This window comes from Eucyclogobius newberryi, unplaced genomic scaffold, assembly GCF_026437365.1.
Source record: "Eucyclogobius newberryi isolate DKJ021-1_F unplaced genomic scaffold, fEucNew1.0.hap1 SCAF_7, whole genome shotgun sequence".
Classification (NCBI taxonomy): domain Eukaryota; kingdom Metazoa; phylum Chordata; class Actinopteri; order Gobiiformes; family Gobiidae; genus Eucyclogobius; species Eucyclogobius newberryi.
Window position 1 is genome coordinate 12410627 of NW_027316389.1, and position 14328 is coordinate 12424954.

General features: G+C 38.5%; 1 protein-coding gene across 2 annotated transcripts in view; it reads left to right on the forward strand.

Annotated features, from left to right (window-relative positions):
- LOC140349154 (leucine-rich repeat-containing protein 4C-like) overlaps positions 1–14328 on the forward strand; it is a 73992-nt gene that overhangs the window by 40632 nt on the left and 19032 nt on the right. Inside the window, exon 2 of one of the 2 annotated variants that reach the window (XM_072435385.1) lies at positions 6850–6911. The exons of the other annotated variant lie outside the window; for it this stretch is intronic. The gene's annotated coding sequence lies outside the window, so the exon portion shown is untranslated. The remainder of the gene's footprint in view (positions 1–6849; positions 6912–14328) is intronic. 2 annotated transcript variants of the gene reach the window in all.

Here is a 14328-nt window from a genome sequence, read left to right on the forward strand (position 1 = left end):
ATTAGGACTGTAGCTTGACTTCTGGACTCCTGCGTTTTCACTCAAAGCCTTTTCATATGAGGCGTTTGAAGGGGAACATTTCCCAGGTAATTTCAATTCTTTTCAGTCTTTCATCCTCAAAGCACCTATGAGTTCATTTTTTTTATCCCATCTGGAAATGGTTGTATTCCATTTTGAGGATATATACAATATTCATGCATGCATCATATTTTCAAAGCCAAGGACACTTACTATTTTGTTGGTGAAGGCCAAAAAAACACTTATTCTGTGACACGGTGGCACAGCGGTTTGTGTTTTCTCCTGACAGTAAGAAGGTCCTGGGTTCCACCACTGAAAGGAAATGGTCTCTTTTGTTTGTACTAAAATATATATGAAAGCATTCAGTTTTCTGGTCCACTCTTAAGTTAACGTGGAGTTGTTCGTTCAGATTTTAAGATTTTATTGATATGGATTTTTTGTGAAGGTGAATGGATACATAATTGATGCATCACTGGATAGTTTACTGGGTCACAAAGGCTAGCTTTTATTAAAGAAAGAAACATACAGGAGTTTGTATCAGACTGAGAAGACCACTGAAACATTTAATGGGGCTATATAGTTCTACAATGTTTACTGTATCTGCTGCGTTGTATCAATGAAATTTCCCCATGTGTGGACAATAAAGGATTATCTTATCTTATCTTATCTTATCTTATCCATATCCTTCCCCCATAGCTACCGCCTGGTGTCAGCACATTGTCCGTATTTTTTCAGTGACAAAAACTGTTTTTATCGTCATACTACTCCACACCTCTTTCACGCCTCTATCATCTGTTGGTATTGTGTATTGACATTATTGTTCAACAAGCTCAGGCTTTGAGGCATTTCCAAGACGCAAATGCAGAAATTAACAAGGCACAAAAACCTCCATAGTAGTTTCATTAAAGCACGTGAATTCATAGTACAGGACCTACTCTTCAAACATCAAAGTGCCGTTAGTATTCTGATGGATGTGTATTTGCGAGAAAGGATAGGAAAAAGCATACAAAGAATACTAATGTCTTCCACATGTCGATAACTGACAACAACTCTGGAAAACGCGTGTCCCTGATGTGAAAAGAAACCATTACATGACGAAATGCATTTTTACGAGGCCACATTTGTTCATTTCGCTATAAATTCCCCATTAGCCGCAATGTGCACTTTTAATAAGAACGCCCATTGATTTCCACTACCTGTGATCCCCTAATGTCTTATATGTGGAACTGTATCTCTTTGATCCTTCATAATGAGGCCTGTTTGGTTACCTATCACATGTCCCTTCTCTGTCCACATGTTGACGGCCAAACGCAATTACCTTCACCGCAGCAAACAAGTGACAACCGCGGCATGTATTACACCAGTCAGCTATGGCTTGCTGCGCATCTATTTCACAGTCACACGAGTTTGAAGGGACAATCTCGTGTCGACATTAATTAGAACAAAAAGACAACCTGGGTAGAGCCACGAGCCAGGCGGAGATGGTTCCTCCCAGGTTCTCCGCTCGTCTCGAAACTAGATTCGAGCATAAAGCCACATCTGTCAGCCATGCCTCGGAGCAGATCTCGCCCCTCCCCTGCTGCAAATCTCCTTGGACGCTAAATGCTAATTCAGTCAGCCACTTAATCAGACATATTAATTCCATATCTCCCGTGATTGCACTAATTTGGCTCTGCACTGCTGTCCGGGATGGTGCCTTCTTTGTTAGAGCATGATTACGTGAGGCCTGTTGAAACCGTGTTGTTGTCTTATTGTTTTTAAAAGACAAGAAAGGCTTGTATCCACAGAGCGTGACAGGGCACAAACATGTTATGGGTTTCAGGCAAATGATTCCTTACTGATTTGAAGATGTTGTGAGGACCTTTCCTCTTTCAAAAGATATACTAATTTGATTAGAGGTTATGCCGAATCTTTCAAATCTTCAAATTAGGAAGGAATCCTTATGCTAAAAACACTGTGTTGTGTATTGTATATTAGCAATAACCACCACATGTTATAATCAATTGGTTGCTTCACGTTATAGAATTTGATGTTGTCATAATCTCAGCTGGAGGGTAAGGCCTACGTAACTTCATGAGAGATTTACTGTTCCTTCAGGAAATATCCAAAATAGAAATCCACATATGTTGAGCCTTATCATTTAATATGAATATTACAATATTCACCTCATGGCATGAAGTCCTTTTAATAGACACAAATCATGCCTGGCACTACCTTTTGAGGCTATTGTGAAAAAATCATCACTTTTGTTCAGTTGTGTTGACAAAGAAGACAAAATTGTTCCAGTTTTTGTTTCATGCGGAGAGGTGCAGTAATTACAGAGATGTGAACCATAAACCTATTCTATAAAACACATTCTAACCTGACCTCCGGCTCAATTTTAAACTAGTTTTGTGATGTCATGTGAATGCATGGGTTTTAGGCAAATGATGAGAACCAAACTTTAGCTGGTGTAATTTGATCTAATAGTATTTGGCATATCCTTGGTGGTAAATGGCATTTCTGTTGTTCTGATAATAAACACAGCACTTTCATAAATGTGGGGAACTAATAGTTATTGTTATGTTGTGCTGGATCAGACAAGTGTTTCTTGGGGCTGCTAATTATACACAGATTTTGACCAACATAAAAATATTCCTTCTGTAGCCTGTTGAATTTGATCACATCAAAACATATAATCATTATTTACTGTTATCTCTGGACAACTTATTCATATTTAAAGATTTTCCCAAAGCAACAACATCAAATTGCTCTGTTAAAACCAGTATGCATATTGCAGTTTGCTAATTATGTGAAGCAAATTCCATCTTGGTGGAATGACGCACATTTGTCCATATTTCAAACTAGTCTGGTTATCTTTTACTCTAATTGGAATAGCATCATATACTGACAACAAAGGCGTTTCTGCATAGGCCCATGCGTGCAGGGATAAAGCTAAAGTACCACAAAAGCTTATTGGAAAAATAGCTCATACTATGGGTGGGACATGATTCAATTAAAATCATAATAAAGTCTTGATTTAGCCGCATTTTAATTTGATTCAGTTACAGATCGTTGAATTGAGAAAATCATAGAATTGCAACCTTTGTTCCAGATAATTGTATCTCATCTAAATGCCAACTTTTAATTTCATTACTTTGTTTTATCTTCTCACCATCGTCTCGGAGTCGCAATAAGGAATAGGTGGAATTGTGTCCAGCATTATCAGAGGAAGTGAAGATTTTATGGGACTATAAACTGCCAAATCTCCCTAGCGTTTTACAAGTTAAATCCTACTTTAGAATTCTACTCGTCCGTCCACTCTTCTTTAACTTCTCTGCCTCGTGCTGTGGCTGCGGCAGAGCGCTCCATCAAGCACACATGGATTTACCATTAGATAATGACAAATGGCAGGTGAGGCTGAGCTGATTTCAGCACTTACAGCTCCTTGGGGAAGCTTACACCCGGACTGGGTAGCAAACCACACGGACCACCCCTCCTCCTCACACACATAGAGATCTTAATTGAACGAGTAGCCGAGGCAGCCAATTGATTCAGCCTTACATGCATTTCTGGTCATTTTCAGTGAGTGATGTAGTGCGACCTTCGGGTCACATACACTGCAATGAAGAGCAGAAGGCAACGGCATTAGTCTTGATTTGTTGAACTTCCCTCAGACTTTATCTTTCAGAGTTCATGGGAAATAAAAAGGAAGGGGGAAAAATGGCTGAGTGGATCTTTGATTTCATGAAGACTCCCAGTAATACAACTCTAACCGATGTTACACATGATAAATGATGCCTGAGGGCCATTTATAAAAGGTAGTCTGTGGCACGAGGTTGAACGCTTGATCTTGGGGAAGGCACACAAGAGAGAAAATAAAAGTATATGTTTGAATAGACACTGATGCATTCACTCTTACACAATATATATGTTTTTTGCTATGAAATTTCATTGGAAATGTGTGTTTTTGTATCATAATATGCATGCTTAAATCAGCGATACATGTGTACTCCTTCTGGGAGTCAGCTCTATGTTCCTGGAGACCTAGGTCAGTGTTAGGGTTTGGGTTATATGCTCCTATAGTTTATGCTGTAAAACTATACGTTTATGCACAACTTTTGGGGCTGTGGCACCTGAACCAGTAGCATTATGCAAGTATTAGCGTAGTAGAAATAGGTACCGGGGAACATAGTTACCGGGGAACATAGGTACCGGGGGAACATAGGTACCGGGGGAACATAGGTACCGGGGAAACATAGGTACCGGGGAAACATAGGTACCGGGGGAACATAGGTACCAGGGGACATAGGTACCGGGGGAACATAGGTACCGGGGGAACATAGGTACCGGGGGAACATAGGTACCGGGGGAACATAGGTACCGGGGGAACATAGGTACCGGGGAAACATAGGTAACATAGGTACCAGGGAACGTAGATATTGGGGAATGTAGGTACACACCCCTTATTCTGGGCTACATTGGTATTAAAGTCCTGATTGGATTTAACGTTTTATTTTGTTTTTTGCATTGATTTTAATGTCAACCCTCCAACGAGCTGGGACAAAGTCACTGGGATAGGCTCCAGTCACCCACGTCCCCAAACGGAAACAAGCGGTAGAAAATGAATGATTGAATGATTTCAATGTGTGTTGTTGGCAGTTAGAATTCCTGGCTTAAATCACAAATCACAAAAAGGCTGTTTTAGACCTTAGAACTTAAATGCTGAATATATATTAGCAGAAATCCCAATATTTTCAGTAGCTGGTGTGAACATTTTGAGAACCACTGTTTTACCACAAACCAAGACCAATTTTTAACTCTCACAAAAGCATGTGAATAAAAACAAATGTGTTGACAAATGCAATGTATTATATTCTACAATTCAAAGATAAAGACATAAACACAATTCCCATGTGTCCAATAAAAGCAAAAAATACCAACTGTATCTTTCTCGGAGAATTGCTTTCCAGCCAGCGTACATGGGTTTGGCGTAGGCTTCAATCTTTTTGACCCAATCAAAAATAACATACATCATTAGATTTTTTTTGACGTGTTTGAAAATGAAATGCGGGAGTGCTTTGTCAAAGTGGGAGGAATGCCAAGGGGTGTTCAGTGGTGGGATGTGTTATTGATGTTGTTGATTATAACAGTGATGATAATGATTAGAGCTGCAAAGCCTTGTATTCATCACTACCATCCTCTACTGTGTGGGCATCATCTGTCAAGTTTACCCCAAGCCAAATTTATCAACTTCGCCCTGCCAGGGAACGGTGTAGTTATTGTGCAGAAATTCTATTTTAAGATATAATCTGCAGAGTTTGCAAGTGGATGCACAGTGTAAACAAGAATGATTCAAATAGCCTGATAATTGAGTGTGGATATTATAATGTGGATATTATTCATATTCTGGATTTGCCATTCCTCAAAGGATCCTATTCCTTGATTTAGTGTTGTACTTGGAAAATTATTTGATTCATTTTTGCTCAGACTAAGCGATGCAACCAATTACACTAGCACTTCTAGCACTTCTAGCATCTTTGCGGATTTGTCTTCCAGACCTTCCTATGTAAAGTTTGCATGCTTCTCCCCAAATCTGCATGCCACTTCTGCCACTCCAGTTCCCCCCATCCATCAAAAAAATACACAATAAATCCTCCAGCTATGGTAGTCCTGACCAGACTCCCCTGAAAATCTGGGGATGGGTCCCCCGCGCTGTGGTGCGAAGGATGGGTCAAATGCAGAAAAGGGATCAAATAGGCCGACCATAACCTTACCCTTAAGTTCCTGTAATCACGATAAAGCTATTGCACCTTCAGACCTTCAGACTTACTAAAAATAATATGTGATATCCTTCCCAAGTGGTTTCCAGTCTCACACTAACATTTACAACAGTCCTTTGCACTTTTTTTGACCCTCGGAACCAATTTGAAACACTAAGAAAAAAGACACTTAGCACCTTCCAATCAATATGAGTAACTATTTTTCAATAAGAAAAGAGTTTGCTTCACAGGGCTGTAAATCCATTTGTTTTCCAGTATAATTCTCTGGAGAGTGCCATAACATTGCGGCCGATGCTTCCAAAGCGCCCTTGATTTGATTCTGTTCTGCTTTATATCACTCTGCCATTGTTTGGGCATGTAATGGCCAACGATGCGTCTGCCGCGTTCTATTGGCATTACGCTCGCAGTCATCTGGAGGTAATTCGACAGTAATGTGAAAACAGTGCTTGGCCTAAATGAGATGGAGACCGGCAAATGTTCAAGCCTTATCTTGAAGAAATATATAAAAAGCAGGGGCCCACACAATTTGTATGGGCCAAACAGCACACTTCCCTAAAGAAAAGGCGAGCATGACTGCAAAGCGTCCTCTGTATTTGCTTTTGTGACCTATAATTTATTCAGCAGGGTCTGTCCTTTAGTGCACACGCATGTTTTGTATGTGCTTGCCAGATCTTATGTATTCCACTGTACCCTTGAGTTAATCCCACGGGAGTATGCTGTTCTTGACTTTATAACACTCCTCTTGTTAGATAGAAATCCTCCAAGGCTTCAAAAATATCAGCATCAGCAATAAAGTGGTGGGCCTGGGGAAGGTGGTCGAAAGGCAACGCTAACAAGATGACTCAATGATGGTTTAGAAACAGCAAAGAGAATTTTTTAGTAGTAACTCTTAGCTTTTAGTCCTAAGAGTTTAAAATAAGTGCGTTTTGGGTAGTTGAGTAGCTTTCAAAACGGTGCATTATTCATTAGCGGTGTGCAGCAGACATTGAAACAGTGGTTGCGTAGCGGGGTAAATTTGTATTCTGCTTTTTGTCGTATAGCTAAACCTCTTTTTCTGTTTGTTTCACAGGGCAAGGCGGATGCTACAATGAGCTTGACCGAAAACCCTTAGAGCTTGGATTGAATTGGCAGGTAAAAATACACAAGACAGATAACCCTCTGTGATCATTCCACTCTCGAGTTGCATGCAATGTGGTGAAAATTGGCCGTCGAAAACAACAAAGAGGGGTAAAATGGAGAAACATCTGGCAATTGTTTGTCAATTCAAAAATTCATGAGATCAATTTAGCTCAGCAAAGCGTTTGACTCCAAATATAAAGCAACAACATTTTTATTTTCTCAGGTCAAAAATTGTGCTTGTTGTAATGCTAAATCAGTCTCTGGATTTGGAGCAGTTTGGAGAGACAGATCGAGGCGATAATTCAGGGACTGAACTGGTTTATGGATTTGCGGGTACAGATACAAGACATAAAGGGTTCAGCTAGGGTTATCAGCTACGTACTGGGGGCATTGGCTACCACCTACGTTTGGTCTCTGCACATTATAGCCGCTGATATCAATCTCCTGGAGTATTGTATGATTACACTATATCTATAGAAGTTTAGCAAAATACTAGGTTTCTTAAAATAGATTTGTGTGAAATATGATCAACTTGCACTATTTTCTGAAATGCATATCGGCCTATAAATAGTACATGATAGAGCAAAACCTCTGTATGTGTTGGAAAAGCCCCAAATTATCATAAAACTAAGGGCAGATCCACACCTGAATGTCTAGACATTTTAGAACTTTAAAAGTGTTATTTTACTTTGTTTGTTCTGTGAACTTCTGGTTTCACTCAGAGGGCTTTCGAAAGAGTAACGTCTGTTTTAGTGTTTTGGGATCTGGGAAGGAGAAGATAGATTATCACTGATGCTGATTGTGGGTACATTTGGTGATTGTTAGGGCAAAAAAGGCTCATCTGTTACATCGTGGCCAGTACACTAACTTCATTATAATTTTACAATTGATGAAAGCAAAAGCACTGCACAGGTCTCCGCAGTGGCACAGCAACACAACCACTTAAGGCTCTGTCCCTCATTTAATTTCATTTATTTTGAAAAATGCCGTTATTGACTTTGTTCAATTAATATTCAGAATCATCCAGCCGCTAAATAGCAACAATATATGTCAAACCAAACGCCACATGCTGAAAAAGGATTTGCTATTCACCTGAGTATGGTAACACACACACAGAGGAAGCGCTCGATTTAGCAATTAACCTTTGCTACTACTGACAGAAAACATACACTTTGATTATTACCAAGTTACATGTTTAAATCAGGTGTTTTGGCTCCAAAGTTTGACTGCTGACTCACTACGGTCTGGATTAGATAATCAGGAAAAATAGACCGATCAACAGGCACATGTGAGTTGGTTAAAACAAGTTAAAATGATCCAGCAGCGTCCTTATGCAGCGTCATAAGTTCAAATCTGGACTCTGAAAATCTCTCTCATCCCAATTTCATGCTAAAACTATCTCTTGGTTGACGGCACAATCAGGGAAAGAAAATGACACAACTATAATGGCAATGGCAAAGTGAGAGAATCCAAGACACTGATGACATCATGAAAACACCAAAATACAACAAATAATAATAACACCAATTTGTTTCACACATATTCATAATCACCTAGGGCAGAATAATGAATACTGAATACTATTCTAGAATAGATTTAGTTTTATTCAGTAGTATTAGTCAGTAGTATGACTCAAACATCATAACACCAGAAGAAGCATGTGCCCTATATGTACCTGCTGCATACCATACCACAGTTTGAGAACCACAAATATATAAGAAAGAGCATGTCGCATGTTCATGAACATGGTATTTGCATGTATCACCCCTGGAGCACTTGGAATCGCTGCTCCACAGGCAAAACCGAGGTGGGAAAAAGCAAAGAAACACATTTTCTCGCTTGTGCTGCTTATAACAGTCTCAGTTGGAATGTTGAGGAGCATTTTTTCAAATAGGAGAATATAGGTTCATAACTGCTCTTCATGGATCAGAAGAGATTAGACCGATAACATAATAGATCCATGGATAAGACACACTTTTTGTTATTGCCTTGTCTTGAGGATGAAAGCTGTATGCCATGCTGTGGGCTGAGCTATTTATTTCAGGTAGTTAGCAGCTGGCTAATGCTAGTTTACATATTATGCGTGGCTACACTAATAAAAGGTTAGCCTACTTGAAAAAAGTTTTAACAAACCTAATTTCCAACAGTCTGTGTTATATTTTAGGATCAGACACAAAGTCCGTGCTCTTGAGAGCTTTGAGGGCTTGTCTACGATGCAGCTTGGATGTAAATGTCCGCAAAACTTTATTGTGGTAAGTTGTCGCTGCATTCAAGTGTTGTCAGTGACTCGCCGCTGTAGATTAGGATCAAAGCCCATAACTTTTCTCCTCTTGAAGCGTCAACCCTTTTCATTTTCAGTTTTATGCGCTGTTTTCATATAACAGAGTTAGGCAAGAGCATACTGTTACGTCTTCAAAATGGAGGTGACAATACAAACGTCACGAATATGTAGCTGCTTTTGTTATTTGTTGCGTAGTTTAGCTTATTTAAATATTGTTACACAGGGGAGTGGAGTGGGAAGTATCCTTTAAGTCAGGTTGCCTAAAGGACACAGAGGAATGTAAATGACAATGTTTTTAGTTAGTTAAAGTGAGACATGGGACATTCATTTGAAAATGATGACACAAGTCTTAAACCTTTTATGATAAAGACAGGAAATCACTCTCTGGCTTGACTTCAGCTGGTTTGTCATTAGTATGTCATACAAGATAGTTCAAAATGGACCATCTGATTTTGTTTTTCAGGGCAGTCATGGGCAGGAGAAAGACAATAATTCAGTTTGCATTACTATGCATATAACACATTGTATTACTTTGTATTAATTCATTATTATTATATTAATATCAAATCAAAGCAGTGTTTTGAATTACATATCCCACGTTATCCCAGCCAGGAGGTACAGGCCAGTCTAAAAAAATAAAGAAGGTTGTGCCGGATATGGCATCCAGCAAATTTGGCCAAATTAAATATGCAAATCATTTTGCACTACAAAGTAGATAATGTGTTGTTAAACAAGCCAAAAGGAAAGAAAACAAGTTTGGTAGAATTAGCAAGTTAATTTGGTTGCAAAACGATCTGAATTAATTAAATGCGTTACATCTTTTACTACGCAAAGTTCCTGAAACAGGAGGTCCCAACAGGGCAGTTCCTGACCCCAGTTCCTTATGTACTAAAGATGATTGAGTACAGAGTACTTGCTGCAGTGCAAAATGCCTATTGCCTTATTGTAACAAGGCTGTGGTGCAGCTTTAAACCCAACAAATGAAACAACTAACCATTATATATTTTTATTTGAGAAGACAATTCTTTCAAATAAGCCAAGAGTCTGTTAGTGTATTTTTTATTTAGCAATAGTACAGATCAGTCCAACACTGTCTAATGCCACAAAAGAGAAAACCATTAGTGTAAGCATGTTCTTCTGTCTTCCCTGTAGTATGTCTGGATTAGTCTCCCGTCTCTCTGAGGAGACGGATTAAGTTGGTAAAGCACAAAGAATGAATGGCTATACACTGCACAGTATTTTTTCTCTCTGTTGGAGTTCTCAGCCAGTTCCGAACATAATGTTTCCAGAATTAAATCACATCATTAGATTCAGTTGCAAGGCCAGCATATAGAGAGAGAATAAAGAGGGGCAAGTTTGTGTTTTAAAGCGTTTATTCCAGTTATCCTTGCCTCTTTAATGGGTTTTCAAAAATGAAAACATAGCAGTGAAGAAAAAATGTCCAGGGGGAAAAGTAGACAGGTTTCCGGCACTTGTGCTGAGGTTGTGATTTCTGCTCTGGACAGGTGCAGCAAAATAAGGTCAGCTTCAAAACATCCATGGTGACCTGGAAGCTCCAACTGAATTCAAAGCCGTGCTCGGTCTTTGCTTTGGAGTGAATTCAAATGAGTTATTTTAGCTTTATATGGAGATTTTGGCAGCAGGACTTAGCAAATATAAATGTTGAATTAAACAAAATTGGCACAAATGAGAGTCATATTTTCTGTTTTAATATGATATTTTACTTCACTACGTTTACTTGAACATAATTTGAAATGGTTTGTAAATTAAAACATGATTTGCTGTTCAAAATAGTTTCAATGTAGACATTTTTCAAGAGATTGTAAGGCAACCTGTTATGTGCAATTACCAGGGATAGTTTGGGTTAAATGGAGGTGATTCAGAGACAGACCTAGAAAAACCCCAGTGAGAACCACAAAGAAATGCTGGTCTAGGAATTGAAGTGTGTGTAAAAGTCTCCACTCTGCCATTGTTCAGCAGGTCTTATGTTAGAATTTAATATTATATTGTTATATTAATGTTGCTCACAGATATTAATGGTTATATTTTCTTTGCTTTGCACTTAGAACACATTTTTTTTTAAACGTATTGAACAAAAATGAAAAAAACTAAAAGGTAATTTGAATAACCATTATTGCATGTTTCCTCGCTCCGCTCTTGGACTTGTGAACACATAATATCTATTGTTTAACTCACTACAACAATACTACTATTTGCATTGTCCATTACTGTATTTTGTAAGATCTGTTTTTCCCCCCTTTCTCAATATGGATAATGATGATGATGATGATCATGACAACAGCAATACTTATTACTACTGATGCTACCAAAAGGCCAAAACACATTGCTAAAAACATTCCACTGACCTTTTCTTCAATCGATACTTAATGGCTTTAAAGTACCCATGAATTCCAGTCATAAGTCTGTTCAATAATACAATATAAATAGTCACTTAGCACAACGTTTGCAGAAATAATTACTTTGTCAGAATGGGAGAACAATATTGCTCTATGGTGGCATTGGGTCCAGTTAAAAACGCCTCATTGTGGCCTTATTTTACGATCATAAAGAGCAATTGTTGGCTGTAATGACTCCCTGTGGATGGCTCTCTATGCCATTACCCCCAACAATAACAGCTACCTGCCGTAAAGAGTGCTATTTTCTTCACATCGTACAAAGAAAACAAGATTTCTGAAGATGGTGTATAGCCAAAGATAGATTTAAGTTTGCGCACTATGACCTAAGGATAATCTTTTTTTTTAAATCCACCTAAAAAGAGCTGCTGCTTTCTAAGACTTCTTATCTGATCAGTTCATAGGAGCTGCATACCATGTGACAGCGCAGACGCACTATGAAGGCGTTTGTGAAGTGTAAAAATAAGTAGAGTTATGCCCCCTTAGCAGTGCTCTACAACATCCTGGCTTCAAAATGGCAAAATCGCTCCAGACATTTACCTGTTGAGAGCTGGAAGGTTGTTGTTTTTTCTTTTTCCTTTCCTGAAACGGTAGAGCAAACTTGCAGCATGCGTGCGCACAGAATTCTGCCTCTGGTACAAACATTGGTGGTACTGCTCATGCATGTAAGCGGCACGCGCGGGGCCCTGCTTGTTCGGTGACAGTCTGTGGCCGTGTGAGGGAGTTGTGAGTTGAAACCACTGTTCCTCAAGGCTGACGGCGCAGTTTGTCCGAGCGGGCCATATGCTCTCATCCGCCGTGACTCATTTAGCAATATGCGCCGGAATATGCGCGAACCACCCAAGCCACGACCGAACAGCAGTAAGAAATGTCACTGTGTTCATTTAGTTTAATGCAGCCTGTTCTATTTTTTTGTTTTTTTTAACTCACCCAGCAATGATGTAAAATGTTTCACAGAAGATGTCTTGTGACTTAATGCATGCTTGTCTACTCTCCTATCAGTGCAGCTGCAAATGTTTCAAACAGAATACATTTTTACACCGGAAGTAGCTTATGGTTCATATTAGGATTGTCCATGCATCGTGTATTGTGTATTATGTATTGTGTATTGTGTATTGTGTGGATATAAACTCAAATACTTAATTTTACTAATTTCTGCAGATTCTTGGTATGTTGAAGTTGCTTTTCTTGACAGAAAATGTGTCACTTGGGGAACCTGTCTAGACCCTTGATCTTGATCAGGAGTGTGATTAAGGATGGAGGTGTTTACTTACCATCAGTATTAGTATTTTTTAGTCTTATGCTAGCTATTTTTACTTTATTTTATTTTTATCTTTATCTTTTTTAATTTTATTTATTCTTTTTCCTCCATTCCCTATAAAGATATGAGAGGAGTTTTGTTATTAAATGTTATAATTTTTTTTAAACTTCCTATAAGTTATCTGTCCTTTCCCCCTGTATCTACTGCGTTGTAACACCGGAATTTCCCCATGTGTGGACAATAAAGGATAATCTTATCTTATCTTATCTTATCTTATAAACATACCAGACATGTTTGCAGAGGATATTGTAAACCAGTCTAGACAGAAAACACACATAGAGGAAGAACATGTCCTAAACAAAAAGGACCGTCTTCTGTAAACTCTAAGACACTTTATTGTTGTATTGTTCAGTCTTACAATAAAAACAAATTAAAATATTTCATGAAAGGCATTCTAAAAAAAGATATATCTGAATATATTTTTGGTACATAATCAGAAAGGGGTTTATTGCCATTGTCAGTGAACATAATTAACAAACTCGGGACTAGCTTTGGCATCAATGTGCAAACAACTGTTCTCCTCAGCTGACACTGCAGTCTGTCTATGCCATATTATGCCCTCATCATTTCTAACTCTGCTACGCTGAATCACACTGAGCATTTACGATCAGAACATCACAGAGGAATCAGCCAGTGACTGTTTGGCTTCTTGAAAACTCGCGCTGGCTTTGAAAACATATCTGAAAGTGATGATTGCCGGCTCTCTTTAAAAAGCTAAATGGTCTTCATTTGATTCGACTGGATGAATAGTTGCTTTTGCCTTCTTCAAAGCTCTTTTTATGTGATTGTTTCTCTTAATTTATTCAGCCTTTATATCCCACTCATTCAACTGGAAGATTAGCTTGCTTTGTGTCAAAGCAAGTTACTTTTGATTTTGACATAATTTTGTTTACACAACACTTTTTCCTTTATTTTATTCTATTCAGCACTCATATTCGTTAAAATGAGAAGGCTTTGTATTGATTTTACTAATGAACATAACTGCTGAATTAATTGCCTTTCCTTTGAGTATGTATCCATGTCTTTGCTCCTTGTGGCTAATTCTTTACTATTCCCTGTATTAATTAGCACTTTTTGTAATGTTGGGTAATTAATACACATAGAGGAATGGGCTAATTAGGTTCAACTATTAGCCACTATTCGGTAAAAGATGTTTTGTGTCTTTCTTCCAAATTAAATAATCTACTCTTCCAAAACTGTGGCGCAAAAAATGTGTTTTGTGTTATCGTTTTATAAGATTACACATTTAAATGAATGGTTTATTTGGCATTGCACGTAAGCCTGTCCGTACTATCAGTGTCTTTTCAGGCTAACCTTCAGCACAACTCATGGCAGAGCATTATGCATCAATCAAAGGTCACTGCAGTGTCCTTCCATGTTTCAACAGCAAACAGGCGTTCAAATTAGTAGTGT